Consider the following 20843-nt stretch of genomic DNA (forward strand, 5'->3'; position numbering starts at 1 on the left):
AATGAAGAGTGCTAGTGGGCCGAACTCTGTAGCCCCTCTTCTTGGGCCCACCTACCCCCCGCGCCCCCGCGCCGGGGCCAGCCCCACTGTCACTCAAGATGGCGCTTGCGCAATAAGTCTCGGCTGCCACCTGTTGGCCAAACAGCGCTAAAGTGGGCCGAGCTCTGCAGCCCCTCCTCTTAGGCCCACCTACCCCACCCCCACCGCCACGGCCAGCCCTACTGTCACTCAAGATGGCGCTTGCGCAAGAAGTCTCGGCTGCCACCTTTTGGCCAAACAGCTCTAAGGTGGGCCGAGCTCTGCAGCCCCTCCCCTTGGATCCTCCCCCTGCAGCTCTGCAGGCCTGCAGGATGGCGCCTGCGCAGTAAGTCTCAGGCTGCCACCTGTCGACCAACAAAAATAGTGCCAGAGCAAGCGGGGCTTCACAGGCCAGGCCCCACCCCAAGCCCACCAACAGAAACTGCGCAACACACCTCCACCGCTCCCGCACCCCCAGCAATTCCCCTAGCCAAATGATGGGGCCAGACACACCCAGGGCACCAACTGTCCCCAGACAGTAGGAAAAGGGTGGTCTAGGAGAAAGAGCGGGCACGCCAACAATCTGTAGCCCTGTCCCTCGGAACTGATGGTTTCATGACGGCCGCGGTTGCCGCGGCAAACTTCAGGCACAACGCCTGGCTTCAGTAGACGCTGCCTCTCCAGACCACACACATGGGGCGAGCCAATAAAAATGGCGCCCAGTCACTTGCCGTGGCCCATTCTCAGAAGTCAGAGTCCAGACCCCACGCTAGTCGGCCTCTGCAGCCAGACCCATGACTACCAAAGGAGCTGCAAAGTAGTCGAGACCCTGCAGCCTTCAATCACTGCGTGGAACACAGGTTCGGAAAAGCCAACTACAGCCCCTGGCCCCGCCCCCTGCTGCGGCCAGACACCACCACGCCTGCGCGGCAAGCTTCGGCCACTCCCCCCAAAGATGGCGCCAAGGTAGGCGGGTCTCAGCAGACAGCGGTAACCCAGCTGAGCCGCAGTCTTGACAGCCCCTGGCCCCGCCCAGCCTGCAGCCAACCAATCAGGACAGCGCCTGTGCCGCTACCGTCACTGCTCACACCGAAGAAGGCGCTAGGCGGGGAGGAGGGCTCCCAGCCTCTCACAGCCAGAGAAACTACCCCACAGGCATGAAGCCCTCGGCCCCGCCCCTTGCAGCCGGTAGCTCCTCCCGCCGCCACTGCGGCAAAACAGGCCCCTCCCCCAAGGACTAGAAGGGATGCAGGGACAGCCAGAGCGAACCAGCCTGTCAGGGACACCGTGGGATGGACGTAGCGGTCTGCAGCCCCCAGACCCAGCTGCGAAGGGAGGGGGCGCCCTGAAACCCGCCAGCCCGCCACTTCCCCAGCGCCCACTCTGGTTGGCTCGCTGGACAGGAGTCCGCGGCCAACCAGTCCCCGTTCCCCACTTCCACAGGCAAGATGGCGCGGCAGTCCCCCAGCTCCGGGGCCACCTCAGAGGGATGACCCGTCCCCGGGACCCTGGTGGGCCACACAGGATGGCGCCTGCGGCAAGCACGGCAACCCACGCCCGAGACCCGCTGAGGGAGGACCCTGCCAGACGACGTCCACCGGCCCCACCCCCCGGCTGACCAGGGTCCCAGACTGTGGCGTGTGACCGCTGTGCCGCCTCACGCTGCATCCTGACACCGTCCTGATGTGGCTGTCCAGGACGAGCGCCGGCCTGACTCACCTCCCCTCACCACACGGCCTGGGGCCCGACCAAGGTGCAGCCCCCGTGCACCGTCTAGCACGCCCACAGGACCCCTGGCGCCCGGCGGCGCCACCAGCCCAGGGTGGACATGCCAGTTCCTCTGCTCCGACCTCGTCCTCCTGCAGCTCCCGGCGTCTGCACGGAGCCTCTGCGTGCGACTCCTTGTCAGACTCTCCGCAGAGGCGGGGCTCCAGCGCAGGCCAATCAGCGGCCAAGTTTCCCACCCCGGGCCCCTTTGCCACGCCTCTGAACCCTGCCAATCAGGCTGTGATTGCCGTGCCTACAGCTTGGCGCGAAGGCTGGAGGTTGACGTCAACTGAGCTGATACTAGGGGCCCCTGAGAGGGGTCTGCTAAGGGGGGAGGGGGCGGTGGGCGGGTGTGTGTGACCCCCACACAAAGAAAGGGGGGTGACACCGAGAAGGGCCAACTAATGACGCCCAAACACAAAACCAACTTAGAAAAATAACGTACATTTGTCCAAAATGTGAAAATTCAGCGGGCAAAACCGAGTATGTAGAAGTGCAAAGACAAGCGAGAAGGTGGGAGACGACACTTCTCCGCCTGGGACACAGGAAAGACGCGGGCCAGCTCCCTCAGTAAACGAGCCGCTCTCGGAACCAGTACGGGAAACACCAGCCGCACCAGAAAGCTGGGCGGCCACGGAGACGCTGGTACCTCATGGGAAGACACAAATGGCTGACAGACCCGCGGCAAAAAATCCTGCGCTGCCTCAAAGCCCGGCGAAGTGGGTGCCACGGACAAGTGCGGTGCGCGGATCCCCGCACGGATCCCCGCACGCATCCCCGCCATTGCCCGGCACAGACCTGCACAGACCCCCGCAGACCCTGCCAGTGTCCCGCACAGATCCCTGCAGAGACCCTCGCAGACCCCGCCGGTACCGGGCACAAACCCCGGCAGACCTTACCGCCACCTGGCAGACCTGCACCGGTCCCCATCCAGACCCCACAGCACCCGCACAGATCCCTGAACAGACTCCCGGAAGACCCAGCGCCCCGCACACACCCTGCAAGCCGCTCCGCAGAACCCCGCCGCACTGGGTGGCAGACCACCGAACCGCAGATGACACCAGGGAGGGGACCGGTAGCTCAGGACAACAGTGAGGGGCAGCTGTCCAGGACTAGGAAGGACCAAGGACTCCCAGAGTTAGGTAAACACATAAGTTGCTCAAGTTTGTAGGAATGAGCTGGTAAGTGTTTTCATTTGTTTGTTTGTTAAGGATGAACACATCTGCAGATAAAACTTGCACAAAACAAGAACTCGTTAACTGGTTACCTGGAGGGAAAAGGAATGGAGGGGGCAAGGGAGGAGGACGAAGGAAGGATTTTTCTTCCCTTCTCCAACCTATACCGTCTGAATATCCTTGATAGAAATACCAATTTCTTTTCTAGCAATAAAATCAATGAATTTGGTGAAACTCATTGATCCAACTATTCTACCTTCAAAAGACCAAGACAAAGAAAATAAGCAGTGATGTATGAAAGATAATACGCAAGCATATTCATGGAGCATCATCTTTTATTAGAAAAGTGTACTCCGCAGGAGAATTAAATGGTATTCTGGTAAATCCATACATTGCAATTTTATGTGGCCAATAAAAATGTAGGATTTTAATTTTAGAGGAAAAAAATTCATGAGTTAATTATAAAATGCAGGTTACCTACAAGCACATAAAATATGATGCCCCAAATTAAATTTTCTGTTTATACTTAGTAAGTATAAATAGAAATCAGTGGTTGCTTGTTACATTAAGAAGTTACTGGCGTGGGATGGAGGATGTTTTAAACTCCCCAAGTCTTCACCAGTCTCTTCTCAGCCAGCCAGCCGCACCACAGTAAACATAAAAACTGAATGAAAACATTGTGCTTGCTATGCACCTTTGAAACATATTCCCCAGCAGCCTCTACAGAAATTCTAGAGGCACCAGTGCAAGTGAATGGGGTACTACCCTTAGGTCAGAGGTTTTCACATCTGGCCACCCATTAGAATCACCTGGGGAACTGTTGAGCACTCTAGCTGTTTTGGAGCTCCCGGTGATGTTAATGTCTGATTAAGGTTTTGGAGGTGATTTTAACACATTCTATGGACCCCATCCTCTCTCTCCTCATAGTCCTCTATCTGCTTCCTAGATCATTCATTCCGTTCAGATACCACATCCCCTCTGAGCTCCTCCAGCTACTACCCCTTTCCTCAGCACTCCTTCCTCCCACGCTCCCCAAAATCCTCTCTTGATGGAGTGGTCTTCTAACTCAAAGGCCTTACTGTACATTCTTTCCCTCTACTATGCCATACCTTCTAGCCAAAGAAATTGCTGAGCAATTCCCCATGCAGTTAGGACACTTGATCTTAATTTCACTGGATCTTTCAGTGATATTCAACATCCTCACTAAAAGAAACAATAACAAACAAGAACACACACTATCTTCTTTTTGGTGACCCTACACCACTCTGATTTTCAGTGGCCTCTTCTCCATCATCTTAGCTGGCTTCTGCTCTGTTCAACTTATAAAAGCTCATAACTCAGTTAGTCACTAGACTTCTCCATCAACATCTGCTCCCAAGGCAGCAGTTTCGGCTAGTAGCATGGTTTAAATATCACCGAGATGCCAGCAGCTCCCACGTTTATATCCTCTGCCACAGAACTTTACACAGAAGCTCAATCTCCTTTATCTGTAGGCTGAACAGCGGACTGCTCCTTGATATCTAACAGGAACTGAAAGCATTTAAAACAAATATTTTATTTTCCTTTTCCTCATTCTATATTTCTATATGCTTCTATAAACAGCACCCGTTGTGGTAGCCAAAAATCTCACAATTGTTCTTGAGTCTTCTTTTCCTTAATAACACCATCTAATTCATCAGCAAGTCCTGCTGACCCTACATCTAAGCCATCCCAAATCTGTCCAATGTTTTCCCTCTTTCTGACAATCCTAATCACCATGAATTCCCTTGGTCATTAGCCTACTCACTTGGAAAAACTGCTTTTAGTCCAAACCCTTCCCTCCCAACATTCTCTACATAACATCCAGGGTGATCTTTAAAGGCAAATAATGAATTTGAATTACCTCCCATTTCCTACCCCAGTTGCACTTAAATATAAGTCTAAAATATGTACCATAAACAAGTTTAAAAAAAAGCCATCAAAATCCTTTCCTATGGGTGTTAAATACTGACGCTGTAAAATTTAACAATCTCTTCCTTCATATTTCTGCTTTTTGTACCTTAAGAAATCCCTTTCCACACTGAAGTCATAAAGCTATTCTAAAAGTCTAAAGTTTTTATGTTTAATTTTCTGTATGTTTTGTGATTGGGATCTGATTTTTCTCCTGACATGTTTCTGTAGATGGGCAGGCCTGTTCCTAAATTCTCTCATCTGTCCCACTGGCCCATTTGTCAATCTCTGTATGTTAACACATCATAGTAATTGTTATAGCTTTCAATATCTTGATACCTGAAAGGGCATCTGCCCTACCTTGCTTTCTGAAAGCGTCTTTGACTATTCTTCACCCTCCATCTTCAAATGAGTTTTGGAATTAGCTTGTCAAGTTTGATGAAACACACTACTGCAAGGGTGCCTGGCTGGCTCAGGCAGTGGAGCACGCGATTCTTGATGATTCAAGGTTGTGAGTTCAAGCCCCTTTTTGGGTACAAATATTACTTAAAAAAAAAAACAACAACCAAAAAAACACCTGAAGAAAATATATCCTATTGGAATTTCAATTTGATTTTAGGAGGTCTTTTCCCCCTATTACTTAATCAGTTATTTTGGGGTTACAATGTGGTACAGCTTTTTTTTTTTTTTTTTTAAGTAACTTCAGGTTTATAGGAAAATTGCAAAGATAAAGCTTCCTCACCCAGTCTCCCCTGATGTTAACATCTTGCCTAACCTTGGAATGTTGTGAAAATGAAAAAACTAACATTAGTACAGAATTATTAATTAAACTACAGACTTTATTTTTATCTTACTGGTTTTTCTGTAAATATCTTCCTTTTGTTCCAGAATCCTATCGACACATTGTTACTTCTTAGGCTTTGGGCTATGACCGCCTCTCAGTACTTCCTTGTTTTACATGATTTTGGCAGTTTTGAGGTATCAGTAAGATTTTATAGAATGTCTCTCAATGAGTTTATCTAATATTTTCTCATGACTTGCATTAGATTATGAGCTTTTGAGAAGAATTATCTGCTATTGCTTTTTTGATTTCGTAGTCAGTGAATTTGTTTACCAGTCCTGTTAGCTCTAACACTTGTTAGTTTGTCTACAAATATTCCTGGTTTTTGGTAATGTCACTATCTTTATTAATGACAGTTTTTTTCTCTTGACAATCATAACTCGTTCCATTATCATAACACATTGGTTAGGATCTCTGAGGTGGGGATACATCTTACCTTTCACTATCAAGTAAAAATGTTCACAAGCTTTTTTGTAGAGCCTATTTATTGGGGTTTAAGGAAATTCCTTTAAGCTCTAATTTTCTAAAAAATTTACCATGAATAAGTTTAATTTCATACAATGACTTTTCTATATTTTGGGGGAAGATTATACTTTATTATTTTATATAATCTGTTAATGTGGAGAATGAAATCTAATTTTCTGATGCTGAAACATGTTTGCATTCCTAAATCCTAATTGAGCATGACTACAAGAGTCTGATTTATATATATATGCAGCTGGATACTACTGGCTTATATTTCATGTTTGTTTTTTACATCTAAGTTCTTAATTATACTGTCCTTGCCTGGTTTCCTTATCAAAGTTATGCCAGCCTTATAAAATGACTTGGATTGTTATCTTGCTGCTTATATTCTCCACAACAGTCTATAAAAAAAATAGGGTTCTCTGCTTTTGAAAGCTTAGTATAATTCACCATAAAATTATGTAGATCTGACGTCTTCTTTCATAGAATATTTTAGATTTCGTCTCCTTGTAAGTTTGGGACTTTTATTTCTGCTTCGTCTGGAGTCATTTTGGTCGTTTATATTTTACAAGAAAACTGTTCATTTCACTCAAATTTATTAGCACAGAACTATTCACAGTATTCTCTTTGATTTATAATCTCTTCTGCATTGGTAAAATGTCACCTTTTCTAGTACTAATACCATTTCATCTACTCTAATGTTACCAGTTTTATTAAAGATTTGACAATTTTATGTTTTTAAAGTGACTTTTGGCTTTTTTAACCATATTCCTTTTTTCCATTTAATTTCTGTTCATTTTATTATTTCCTAGCTCCTACTTATTTGGGTTTCTCTTCCTCACATCTTGAGTTGCATATTTAACTCATATATTTTAATCCATTAATTTTTAACAGATATACTTAAAACTGTTAACTTTCCCTCCAAGTACCACTTGACTGGCTTTGCATGTATTTCACTGCTGTTCAGTACCGTGTTATATTGTTTCCATCACACTTCCTCTTCATGACATTTAAGAATGCCTTTAGGTTTCTAAGTTCTGCAAAAGTCTTTAATTACAGATTCCTAATTTAACTGCATTATGGCCAAATGACATCACCTGTATGTTATTATTTGATGTTTTTGTTAAAACTTCCTTTGTGATCTTGATATAATCAATTTTTAATTGTTCAATGCATTAGAAAATAATGAGTATTCTGTAAATACTAGCTACCAATTTCTGTTTGTGTTCATAGACAAGCTTATTAACTATGTGTTCACATTTTCAGAATTCTTACTAATTTTCTCTCTGCTTAATATATCAGTCCTAAGTAATTATCATGAAACCGTCCATTATGCCTAAGGTTTTAATCCACTGCTCCTGGTTAATTCTTTACCTTTTGCTTTATGTTTCAAGGCCATATTTTTAGGTAGAAACAAGTCCATGATTTCCTCTGTTAAGTTGGATATCAAAGAAATTACTCTGTGAGTTTATTCTTCACAGAGGAGTTAATTTGTTTGCATTATTAATTTCTGATATATTTGCTTGATGATTGTGCTTTTTCCTCTGCTTATTTTTTCCTTTCTTACTTTCTACTAAGTAGATCAAATTTTCTTTACCCCCCTTTTTTCCCGTCTGCTAATATGGAAGCTCTCAATTATATTTCAGTTATTTTATTGTCCACCTTAAATTCCTAATTTGTATACAAGTATATATTTAACAGTATAAATAATAAAAGATATCCTGGAATACCCTAGCAATTTTTGAATTTCCTATTCCTCCTTTCTAGTTATTGTCAAGAAATTTAGCCATACTTTTTAAATAAACCAAAAAGTTTTTTATATTCAATGACTAATTTTATATTTATTGATATTTTAATAATTTATTCATTCATTTTTGCTTAAATTTTACTCCTCTCTAGATTCATCTTTTTTTAATGAAATAAATCCTTAAATAAAATTTTAGTTAGTGTGTAAGACAGTCTTTCTATTTGTATTTCTAAAAATGGCTTTAGGAGACATTTCTAAATGACAGTTTATCTAGGTATGGAATTCTAAGGTGACCTTTATCTTCCCTCCTTATTTTGAAGATAATATTCCATTGTCTTCAGACACTGCTGAGAAGAAGGTCTGATATCAATTTAAATGTCCCTGGAGCTTTTAGAATAGGTGGTGGGATTTATTTCTGTTTATCCTGCTCAGAACTTGTGTGCTTGATGAAGGTATTTCTTCCCATTTGGAGAATTCATGCCAGTATGTCTTGGCCAAAATCGCTTTTCTGCCATTCCAATTCTATTTTCTTCTGTACTGGAGTATACTGGCCTTTCTTCATCTATCCTCCACTTATCTTAATTTCTCTATTTTTCATATTCTTTTCTGGGTTGCTAATTCCTTTTTTTCTTTTTTAAACACACACACATTTTTTTTTTATATTAAGTCAACTCTATACTCAACATGGGACTTGAACACAAGACCCCAAGATCAAGAGTTGCATGCTGTACAGACTAAGCCAGCCAGGTGCCCCTGTAATTCCTCCTTTTATCTGCATCCAGTATAGTATTTCACTTTATGTGTTTTACAATGGCTATATTTTCTTTATGTCTATGATTTTTAATTGGTACTCTTTTATGACCACCTTTCTCAAATGGATGAACATGTTATGAATACTATCTTTCATCTTTTAAGAATCTTAAGGTCAAGGACACCTGGGTGGCTCAACTGGTTAAGTGACTGCCTTCAGCTCAGGTCATGACCCGGTGTCCCAGGACTGAGGCCCACACTGAGTCCCACATGGGCTCCCTGCTCAGCCGGGAGTCTGCTTCTCCCTCTGACCCTCCCCCCTCTCGAACTGTCTCTCATTCTCTCTCAAATAAAATCTTTAAAAAATAATAATCTTAAGATCACACTGAAACTATCTAATTTGAATTGCATTTTGTCAGGAGTGAATTCATGTCCTTTCTGTTGATTTTATTGTCTTGCTTATTACAGGTTTTCCTAAGTTTAACTCAGTGCTTTGCAATTTTAGTTTCTAAGTGTTTCTCCTGTGGATTATCTTTTCCCCTCCTCTCAGAACTTCTCTTCCCTCCACATCCAGCTTTTTTTTTGGGGGGGGGGTGGTTAATCTCTACCTGCCGGTGAGAAACTTAATCCCAAGACAAGTTTTATATTGTCAATTAGGGAATTTGTGCCATGTGAAGAGAGAGTATATTATTCACTGAACAAGACTTCAGCTTAGGCTAGGTACTCTCTACATGGTCATGTTTTTCCCCACTGCCCTGAGTATAACCATCATAAGCTGGAGGCCTGAATAACCGTCACTGCCTTTTTCCAGTCTCATTTTATGTCAGGACAACTCCACCCCAGCCCGTTTGACACAGTGAACCTGGGACCTCAGTGCGCATCAGCTTCTCCTGGACCTCCTTACTCCACAGCAGTGGAATTAACTTCCTCTGCCTATTTTAAGAGCAAAAGTCCTGCAGGTTTATCTCTTTGAACCCCACATATCTTTGTGTCTTTCTGTTCAGTTTTTGATCCACAGAGATGTCATAAATATCTCTATCATTGCAAGTTCGTATTAAAAAGAAGTGGAAGTGTGAAAGCAAAAACTCCCAGCACCATCTCAAAAATAGTATCTTCTAAATTATCTACATCAGTAATCTCATTTCTTTCCCAAGTGTATAGTGGAGTTCTCCTGAGGCTGACAGAGGGAATGCTTAAGCAGATGAGCATTTAGCTATTTTCATTCAAGCCAGATGTTAAAGAGATTAGCAAAGATGTAAAACAATGCTGCTCTCTTTGTTTTAGGAATTAAGACATTTTCAGTTTAAAAAAAAAAGTTGCTTATATTAACATGTATTGGGATTTACTACAATTATTTTTAAGTGAACTAATATACATTTATAATTTTTCTGTTTCAATTTCTAAACCTATATATAGTGGCAAGTATAACCCACATTAGCAGAATTCTTTGGAGGACTCAATCATTTTCAAGATTGTAAATGGGTGTTAAGACCAGAGTTTGAGAATCTCTGGCCTGCAATAAATCTGCAATAGATTGGACTAACTGGGTATTCTGATCCCATAGCTTATACAGATCTTAAATACATAGAAATCTCTCAGTAAATACTTATTCATCCATTCTTTCAACAACTATTTGAGTGCCCACTACATATAAGGACCAACGCTAAGGCCAGGTTCATGGTTCATTTTGAGTGCCACTAAAATGACCCCTGCCCTTACTCATTTGATAAATGTGTCTTCAAGCTTCAGTCTAGCTAGGAAGATACATACAGTAAGTAAGTTGGCAAAATAAACCTTTAAAACTGTGCTGAGGGCGCTGAACAAAAACAAAAAACAAAAAACCAGGATGTGGAAATGAGGAGGGATGTGTTTGTATGGTGGTTACAACATAGTCAGGGAAGGCTTTTCTGATGAAGAGAAGCAAAGACTCAGTTGTAGGAAAGAGCCAGCCAGAAAAGCAAGGGGAATGACATTCTAAACAGACGAAACAGCAACATACAAAGACCATAAAGGGAAACAACAGAAAGACACCTGAATTGGTGGAGGGTAGTTAGGATGAGGTTGAGGTACATAAAATGAGGTTGTACGAATGTGCAAGAGCCAGCTCTTTAGGAACTGTGGACCAAGATGATCTTGAATTTAATCCTAAATATGATGGGAAGCCATTAAAGACTTATACATAAGGTCTGTCTCAATCCATCCTGAGAAGATTCATGTTGCTGTGTTGAGAATGAGAGATGGGGAAGAGAGGAGGCAGCTGTCTAGCACAGGATGACGGTGCTCTGAACTAACCTGGTGGCAGTGGAGACAGGGAGAGGCGAACAAATACAATGTAATTTGGAGACAGAAGAGAGAGATCTTGCTGGCAGTCTGTGTGCACATGGCCAGGAAAAAAGGTGTCAGAAATGATTCTTATGTTTCTCATTTGGGCAACTTAGTAAATGGAAGTGTAATTTAGTGAGTTTCTGAATTACATGTTTAGGAAAGAGCCTAAAATCAAAAGCGCTCTTTTGGACATGTCACCACTGAAATGCCTGTGCTCCTATCAAGTGGAGAGCTTAAGCAGGGAGTCTTGAGAGGCCTCTGCTGGAGCGCTAGTGCTGGAAGTCCTCCGCTCCTGTTCTCCTGTTCCGAGCTGGGTCAACACATGAATAGGTAGGTTAAAATAAATACCACTTTACAAGATAAAGAAAGAAATCATTCTTCAGTATTTAGGGCTCTTACGTACATATTCATTGCTGAATGGGTAAATATCTTAGTATACAAATTTGTATAAAATTCCTCAGTAATGCAGTTTTCCTTAAGGGTAAACTTACTTTTATTTTTTAACCCTCTCAAAGGATGTCAGGACAACTGAAAACCAAACATTTATATTAAAGGCATTGGGACACCTGGGTGGCTCCGTTGGTTAAACCACTGCCTTCAGCTCAGGTCATGATCCCAGGGTCCTGGGATTGAGTCCCCACATTGGGCTCATTGCTCGGCAGGGAGCCTGTTTCTCTCACCGCCTCTGCCTGCCACTCTGCCTGCTTGTCCGTTCTCTCTCTCTCTCTCTCTCCGACAAATAAATAAATAAATAAAATCTTTAAAATAAATAAATAAATAAAAGCAAACAACTCTTTCACAAAAAATGCCCCTAAATTGAAATATTAAAATAATAGCTCCCTCAAACAATTAGCTATATTTAAGATTAAACCTAAACAAAGGGCAACCCTGTCAGAAATCAGAGTTTATAACAGGAAAATATGTCAAGTCTAGACAGTGCTAAAGTTTAGAACCACAGGAGTTCCTGTATGCCAAGAAGGCTCACCTGCCTACTCAATGTTCTGTTCACATGTTCCCATCCGGAGGGCACTGGGCATCTTCTCTCATTGGAGGCAAAAACATTCAGAAGTCAAGTTTTCACATGTTAATCAAAATACTTATCTAGAAAATAGGGGTTATTCACATACCTTTCCCTCAAATTGGTGTATCAGCCTGAAAGCCCTAATCCTGAACTGGCAGCATCCTAGAGGCTTTTTATTCAATCATTCAACAAACAGGCAGGGAATATCAACTACATCCAGACACTTGCGGTACAACGAACAAGGAAACAGTCTCTGCCGTCATGGGCCATACGGTCCATGGTGAAGCCCAACAATCACATATAACCACACAATGCGAGTGACGAGCAGTAAATGTCATGAAGATATACATGAACAACGGGAGAGTCTGACCTGGATCGGGGCTGAGAAAAGACAGCCGATGCCTAATTAACGGTGCGTATGAAGGTTAGGAGGCAGAGAGGAATCTGGAGAGCCACAGAACTGGAAACAGACGGGCATAAGACAAATGCTACAAAGAGAAGTCAGACCATACAGGTCCTGTAGACCATTTAAAAATGAGATCCCCGGCAATCACACCCTCCAGCACATCCTCCTAGGGGCAACCAACACTCAAATCTCACCCAAGTCTCCTGAAAAATGGCACGATTTCCACACATACTCACATGTCAACACCTCAAATGTGACTAAAATGGTATGGAGAGGTGATATGGTTTCCACAGCGCAGATCATCAGGCCAGGCAGGCCTGGCTGGTTTTGCTAAAGGCCCATCACAAGATACATCTAAAGAGAACAAGAAAAGACCAATCAGGGGTGCCTGGGTAGCTCAGTCAGTTAAGTGCCTGTTTCTGGCTCTGACCCCATGATCCCAGGGTCCTGGAATTAAGCCCCCCATCAGGCTCTTGCTCTGTGGGAGCCAGCTTCTGTTTCTCTCTCTGCTATCCTCTACCCCTTGTGCTCTCTGGCTCTCTCTCTCTCTCTCTGTAAACTAACTAAATAAATAAAAATCTTACAAAAGAAAGAAAGAAAAAGACAATCATTGAGATAAAAGTAGAAAATGACTCATAAAGCAGAAAAACAGCTGGAAATAAAGATTTTACAAATTCTGTATGTAATAGAAAATCCCATCCAAAGGAGAAATATTTTATCCAAAAAAAATCCAAAGGAGAAATATTTGATGGAATGATGTCCAAGACACATTATTAAATGAAAAGCCAAGGAGTTGAACACTTTGTTAAGTTAAAAGGGAAACATATCTATATTTGCCACTATATACGCAGGATAACTTTTGAAAGACTATTCAGAAAACTAGTGACACTGGCTATCTACAGGACCAGAAACTGGTGGCTGGAGATTGCATGTGGGAAGGAAATTTTCACTACATACCCTTCTCTCCTTTTTAATTGCAAATCACACAAATATATTAATAATTAAAAGTTAAAGCAAACACATTAATATTAAATAAGACTTTAAAATGATATATATGAAAATTCAATGAAAAGGAACATTTTCAAAGAAAATAAAAATGACCAAAATTGACTACTAAAAGGATAGGGAAAAAAACTGGGAAAGATTTTCTTACAAAGAATACTATGTTAAAATGCTCTCCAATATATTTCAGTAACCCAGCAGAGGGATTTTCAACTGCATAAGATCTATATGATTAAAAACTAATCTTTATTTAACACTTCTTGGGCTCTCCATACTGCCTCGAGCATTACATGTTTTGCAGCTCATCCTTACAATAGGTGAGACAGCTGTCCTTATCTGTTTTATATACAAGGAGACTGAAGCTCACAGAGTCTCACTCAAAATTGCATACCTCATAAATGACTCCGAAGGTCAGGCTCTTCAACCACTATGCCATGTAATTCTATGCTAACACATTGGAAAAACTTAAAGAAATGCTATCATTTTCTAGGGAGGCAGCAATTACTTGAAATCTCAGTTTGACTGGAGTGTCTTTCAAATGCCCAAGAAACTAATTATTCTTAGTCTGCACAAATTGTTACAGGGCGTTAAAAAAAAGGCAGAAGGCTTGCCAATTCCCTTAACTAAATTAGGAGAGTGGCTTTCAAGAACATTTTCTGACAAAAACAATCTGGGTACCACTTGGAAAAGTCTGGCAGTTCCCTGAGAGGTCAAACAGTTACCACAGGACCCAGCAATTCCATTTCTGGAGGAAATGAAGACATATGTCCTTATGAAAACATACGTGAATTATGAGAACAGCCAAAAGGTAGAAACACAAATGCCCATCAGTGCTGAGTGGACAAATAAACTATGGTATATCCATACAACAAGAGTACTGGGGGGAAAAAAGAATGAAGCACTGATACATACCACAACACGGATCCATTTTGAAAACATTACACTTTGTGAAGGAGCCAGTCGGAAGAGCTCTCTTCCATTCATGTAAACTGTCCAGAACAGGCACACCTGTAGAGACAGAAAGTAGATTAATGGTTGCCCAGGGTTGGGGAAGAGAGGAATGGAGAGTGAGATTTCCCTTCAGGGTAATGCAAACGTTCTAAAATTGCTTGTGATGATGGTTGCACAATTCTGTGAATATACTAAATGCTACTGATTTGTACACTTTAAATGGGTAATTAGATCTGGATGAAGTTATTGGCAAATTTACGTATCTGGGTGTATTTTCCCAGTAATCATAATGAAACTAGAACTAATATATTTGGTTTACAGATGAGAAATCTTCAGCTCAGAGAGGATGTCATCTCCTCAAAGTCATAATCTGACCAGTGGAGAAAGCCAGATTTCAAACCTAGGTCTTTTTGTCTACACTGCTTTCTACTTCCCAATACAATGATATGCAAATACAACGAAAATCTTCAAGAAATGGCCCCCTTTATGAGAAGTAAACTGGTGACTAATGGGTTCCTGAAGGCAATCTCCTAAGACCAAAAATTCCTATAATAATACTAAGCATTCCAAACCTAGAAGAAGAGGGAAGGCTGCCCATTTAAAAACCTAGCAAATGGTTTTCAATCTCAAATGGGTCTTACATTAAGAGTGCCCTGGAGGGTAAGAAAAGTAATAGCTATCATTCATTAAATTCTTACAATGGGCAAAGCCTGGCACCAAGCCTTTTTGTGCATTATGATGGCTAACCCACATCACAACTCTACGAAGTACATGCTAGTATTATCCAAGTTTTATGCATCAGAGGCAAGCCTTGAGAAGTTAGTTATCTCATCTCAGGTACATGCTAGTAGGTGGTAGAGTCAGGAATCAAACCCAAATTTGTGAGACGCCTGAACTCTCAACCACCACTGGGTACATGTCTAGGCTATTAAATTTGAAAGCCATAATGAAATATATCATTCTTGAAAGGAAGGCAGATAATAAAAATTTGGCAAATGTCAAGGGAGTACTTTCTTGAAATATTTCTCTAAGCCCTTGCCTTTTTCTGGCAACTTTCTTCACACTTCCAAGGAACAAATAATTCCTCTGCTTTATAAACTGTACTTCAGTGAAATGAAAATCTTTCATTTTAACAACACAGCACAGGGATTTTCAACCCCAAATATATCGTATTGTGAAATAATAATAGCTAATGCTAATTGAGAATTTATATGCGCCAGGGATTTTTCTAAGTACTTTATAAATAAAGTGTTAGCTTATTTAATCTTTAGGACAACTGTTTGAAGTGGGTACAATTAAAATCTCTATTTTAGGGATGAGAAATAGGAGGGAGAGTGGTTGAGTGACCAGCTCAGAGTTACATGGCTAGTAAGTGGCCAGGATTTAAACTCAAGTTATCTAGTGACAACCTCTACCACTTAATTCTATTCAACTAAGTCTCAGAAATGTGAGATAGCTAAAATGTGATCACTTGACTCCCAACACTAAGACCTTTCATATATATTATCTCAATTGAACAGCCCAAGGAGGGAAGTATATTAGTATATTGCCTATCTGACTCCAGATCACACCACTAGTCACTGTGCCATGAAATCTTATGGCGGGGTCAGCAAACTACACCCAAATTCAGCCCTCTCTCTGGACAGACTAGATACAATATAGTTGAATTAAAAAGTGGTTAAATAACTGAAAAAATAATCAAATGAATAATCAAACACAAAAGTCACATGAAATCCAAATTTCGATGTCCATAAATAAAGTCTCATTGGACATAACCATACCCATATTTACATACTATCTATGGCTGCTTTCATACCACAATGGCTGACTTGAGTAATTTCAACACACATCAAATACCCCACAAAGCCTAAAATATTTACTATTTGGTCCTTTACAGAAAGGGTTTACTCACCCCCATTCTCTAGTATTAAATTTAAAACTCTTAGCAAAATGAAAGGGGAGAATATAAAAAATACCTCCCAAAAGGAAGAAAAAGCATGACTTTGAAGGGTGACTGGAGTAGGAATGGGAACTTCCTTCCAACTTTCAAGGAACATGTAATTTATCTGTTCCATAACATGTTCCAAGGCCTAGGAAACAGTGGAGGGCTTCCCAACTTCTTTTAATTAACTAGTTCACAGAGGTTTACAATCCCTAAGCTGTTTTAATTGGAAAGAATTCTGCATAATGAAAATAACAACAGCTGATAGTTATGGAACTTTCTCTATGCTGCCAGGTTTAGTGTTAAGTCAAAGGTTTCCACTTAATCCTCTCCACAAGAGAAGGTAGGTGCTATTGTTATCCATTTCTGAACATGAAATTGGAGCCTCAGGAGGTCAAGGACACTGCTCAAGTCACCAAAGTTGGTAAGGGCTCAGGCCTCTAACCCTTGTTTCTACCTTCAGGGACTACACTCTTAAGAGCAAGCTATTTAATTTTAACCTAATAAATCTGCAAAGATTAAGGAAATGCACAATTTCCTGAGAAAATAAAAGTACCCAAACTATCAAAACAATACTGGTGGTTGGGGGGAGGTGGTTATAAACTTCCTATCAACTCCCAGGGAGCAAATAATTATAAGCCACAAAAGGGTCTTAGTCATAAAAAAAGAGTTTCTCAACGAACTTTATGCCTTAGCCCACGGGTTGCAGTAGCATCCATTTCTTGACCCACCACCCTTGCTATCCCAAAAAAAGAATCCGTAAAAGTTAACAAGAGCTAACATTCTAATCTAGGGTATGCACCAGTGCACGAAGACTTTCTATGCAGTAATTTCAGTCTAGTAACAATGATCTCCTGCAAACAGAGACACAGAAAGATTGAGCGGCTGTCCAGAGTCTCTCCACCGACGAGTGAGAGGACCTGAATCCAAAGCCAACCAGGCAGTAAACAAAGTCAGCGTCTTTAATAACTTCCTAGGATTCCATGGTAATAAATCCGAATTAAATATGCTTGACCCAGGGAAAACAGAAATTGGCAAAACTGGCCCAGACTTTCGGGGGGTTGGGGGGGCGGTGTAGGTGTGGCCGCATTCCCACAATGTCTGAACAAGTCTTGACAGTCCGTCTCGACTCCCGCAGAGCAGTTCTGAACCAAAGCTACTTTCCTTGAAGGGAGGTGGGACCCCATGCCGGGTGAACGTACGACACGTGACCAACACGTGGACCCCAAAAGCATTTCTGCTAAGTACGAGAAGCCTGCAGCCAAAGACCACACATCGTACGAACCCATTCTCACCAGAGGCCCAGGAAAGGGACGTCTGAAGAGACATCAAGGACATGGGTGGCTGCTTGGGGGCTGGGACCCCTGCCGAGGGAGAGCACACTGGGGGCAACGCGGCCTCGGAGCCAGGATGCACAACTCCGACACCTGCTTCAAACACCACGGGGCTGTGCACTTACAGCGGCTGAGCTTCCGAGGACCGGCGCTCCCATCTTCGGGAAGCTGCTGTGGACACGGCAGCGGTGCTCCTCTGAGACCCCTGCCCGGGCGTGCTCTCCTGCGGGCGCACGGCCCTCTCCACAAATCCCGGGCTCAGAAAAGCGCGCCGCTCCCGACTGCCCGGAGGCCTTCCGGGGGCTGGCCACAACGACGGCGCGGGAACCCAGGCTGTGACGCTGGCCGGGGATGCCACAGGAGTCACGCGAGGGACGCGAAGCCCTCATCTGCAGGAGTCCTCGCGGCCAGAAGGAGAGCGGCCGCCCAAGATGGCGCCGCCCCCAGCCCGGCTGTCTGCGCAGGCGCCTGGCCCGGCCTTCGGGGTTAGGCTCTGGAGCCGGGCCTACAGAGTTCTGTGCATTTACCCAAGGCTGCAGAGAGCAGTCGGTAGAAGCACGGCGTCGGTTTGCTAAGATCCTACCAACGCCGTGGGTCTGCTAAGGTCTTACCGTCGCAGGTCTCTAGGCCTTCCCCGGCTCCCCGCGGAGGACGGGGTGAGGCCCAGAAAACAAGCATTGGCGTGGTGGAGCGTGGGTACTGAGTGCGCAGGCTCACCTGGAGCCCCTGCGCAAGGGCGCCTGGGAGACCCGCCGTGGCGGGAGAGGGGACTTGGACCTCGAGGGTGGCGCAGACGTACGGCCCTTCCCTGGCCTGAGGCACCCGGGGTAGGGCCTGCGCTACGCGTTTACAGACCCGTTACCTGTGTCTGGTGCGGGAGGCAGCCTGTTGGCTAGCCCGGAAGTAAGCTCCGGTTTTAGAATTCCATCGGGGCACATGTTTACCGGATTGAATACGTTCTGGCGGAAAGAGAGCGGATTCCACCCGTCCTAGAACGACTGCCCCGGGCGCTGGCACTTGTCAGAGGTGAGCGTCCGCGGCGGCTGGCCCCGATGGGACGCTCCGCGACGGCTTTTCAAAGGCGGGGCCGGAGCCCCTGAGGAGCCGCGGGCTGAATGGATGCGGAGCTGCGGTCAGGGAGCCATCACCTAGGTGGGCTGACAAGACCAGCGCTTCGTCCGTCACAGAGTAGCCTAGGGCGAGGAGGGGGCCACGGCTCCAGCAAACGCAGGTACCGGCCCACCCGCTTCCATCGCATTTCCCATAAATACCAGTCTTCTTGGCACTAGGTAGTCCCGTTGGGGTGCACTGCGGCCCCTGTATTTAATCCGGGGCCTTAGGGACAAGGCCGCGCGGTAAGGTAGGGAGGGAAGGGGCCTGCATTCCTCTTGGAGGAAAGAAAAAATGGCGTCTGGAATTTGTAGGTAAGGGCTGGGCAGATCTGAAGACCATCCTGGAGATGCTTGAGGTTTCTAAAGCGCGGGGCCCTCTGCTAAGGGCTGTGTGCACATCATCTTAACTGAAACCTCCCGTGCAGTGGGGGTAACCATCTCACTTTACAAATGAGGGAAGAGGCTCAGAGATGCAGTCACTTGTCCAAGCTCCCGATTTTATTCCGTCGCCCCAAGAATATTTACTGAGAACCATGTACTGATTCTGCTTTTCGATTCCAAACACACAGTCAGCCTCTGGAGCTGGAAAGTTCCAGTCCCCGCCCCCTCCTCAACCTCCCTCCTTTTCTCCACTCCAGCTGCAGTTTCCATGGTAACAGACTGAACCTGCCTCTATAGCTAACAAGAGCTAAGCGCTCTTGAGGGGGAACAAGCCAGAACCATTGACATCATCCTCGCTGACTGGGGGATGGGGAGGACTGCCTGAAGCCCTAAAACCTCCTCCATCAGTGGTTGATGCAAGACTTTTCTGTGTGTTAAAAGCTGTTGTTGAGAGGGGGTCTCGGCAGGAAAACAAAATGTCGACCGTGTGAACCTCTGCAGAGTCCACAAAGTCATAGGTTTCCCGTTCAGAAGCTGCCGCAATCCGCAGTGACATTAATATTATGCATATTCACCACTTACTGATTCATTTAGTCTATCATTCAAAAATCGTAATTGGACAGGTGGTGGCATTCTGTGTGTCAGACAGTGCTAGATCCTAGAGACATAATTGCTGTTCAGACATTCAGGGTCTCTACCTTTCTGTTCCTTAGAGCCCAGCAGCAGAGACGTGTCCTTATTCATTCATTCTTCAGTGTATTCTGAGAGACTGGGTGTGTGAGACCTATACTGGAATCTGGAGGATACGGAGGTGAGTTTTGAAAACCAAACACTCTGCTGCATGGAAATGCTTTTGGTATGGATCAAGGTCAGTTGTTGAACAGAGAATCACAAACACAGCGAGTATTTACTGAGTACCTGCTATGGTGTCAGGAACTGTTGTAGGCAAAGGAACTACAGCAGTGAGCAAAACAGACCTGGTATCAGTTCTTATGGAGCTTACATTCTGGTGGAAAGAGAGAAAAAATATGTAAATGAATCAGTGTCCTTTCTTAACAACAAATAGTATATTCAACTTACATTGACTTAAAGAATTTTTTGGCCGAATTAATTGAAAATGCCAGAGGCATAGTTGGTCTAATCAATATTTGTAAACATGATTTATATTATTGCAGACATCCATAGTTTTTCTGCCCAGTACTCTGCCCCTGCTTCTTGCTACAGCCCTCTATTGTATGGGGAACTGGTGAGTATCGACCCAGCCTTGGGAGGTCAACTCTGTTCCTGGTTGTTCCCATAGTGATTTTGGTTCAGGGATGAGCACATGACTCCAGATGAGCCTCTTGGAGAATTACTTGGTATTTTTCCCTGGGGGCTATGAGAAATGACATTCTCTTTGTTCCCTGCTCAGCTGGTGGGAAGTGTGCCTGAGCTAGGACGGTCTTGTCTGCCTACCAGCGAATAGAGCTAGAGCCTCCTACTCTTTCTCCTGCTGCTTAGGTTAGATAGTGTACCTAAAGCACTTAGTGCAAAGTAAGCTCTCAGTAAACATTAACCAGTTTTGTTAGTGATTTACAAAGGGAGCAGTGGGAAGAAATTCTTTGTAGGGACTGGGAGACTGTAGGTTTGTTGACCACTTCAAAATCCATGTGAATCAGGAGGTTTCTTGGAGGAGGA

General features: G+C 44.0%; 1 protein-coding gene and 1 long non-coding RNA gene across 3 annotated transcripts in view; one reads left to right on the forward strand and one right to left on the reverse strand.

The window, feature by feature from the left end:
• PEG3 (paternally expressed 3) overlaps positions 1-1914 on the reverse strand; it is a 34089-nt gene extending 32175 nt beyond the window's left edge. The window contains 1 exon segment of the mRNA XM_032324585.1: positions 1738-1914. The gene's annotated coding sequence lies outside the window, so the exon portion shown is untranslated.
• Positions 1915-1947: 33 nt separating this feature from the next.
• The window catches only part of LOC116579438, a 39151-nt gene continuing 20255 nt past the window's right edge, over positions 1948-20843 (forward strand). Inside the window, exons 1-2 of one of the 2 annotated variants that reach the window (XR_004281253.1) lie at positions 1948-2966; positions 19880-19977. This is a non-coding gene — a long non-coding RNA (uncharacterized LOC116579438). Of the gene's footprint in view, positions 2967-17293; positions 18905-19879; positions 19978-20843 lie in introns of those variants that run through there. The other variant, XR_004281252.1, reaches the window with a different exon arrangement.

Source organism: Mustela erminea, chromosome 19 (assembly GCF_009829155.1).
Source record: "Mustela erminea isolate mMusErm1 chromosome 19, mMusErm1.Pri, whole genome shotgun sequence".
Classification (NCBI taxonomy): domain Eukaryota; kingdom Metazoa; phylum Chordata; class Mammalia; order Carnivora; family Mustelidae; genus Mustela; species Mustela erminea.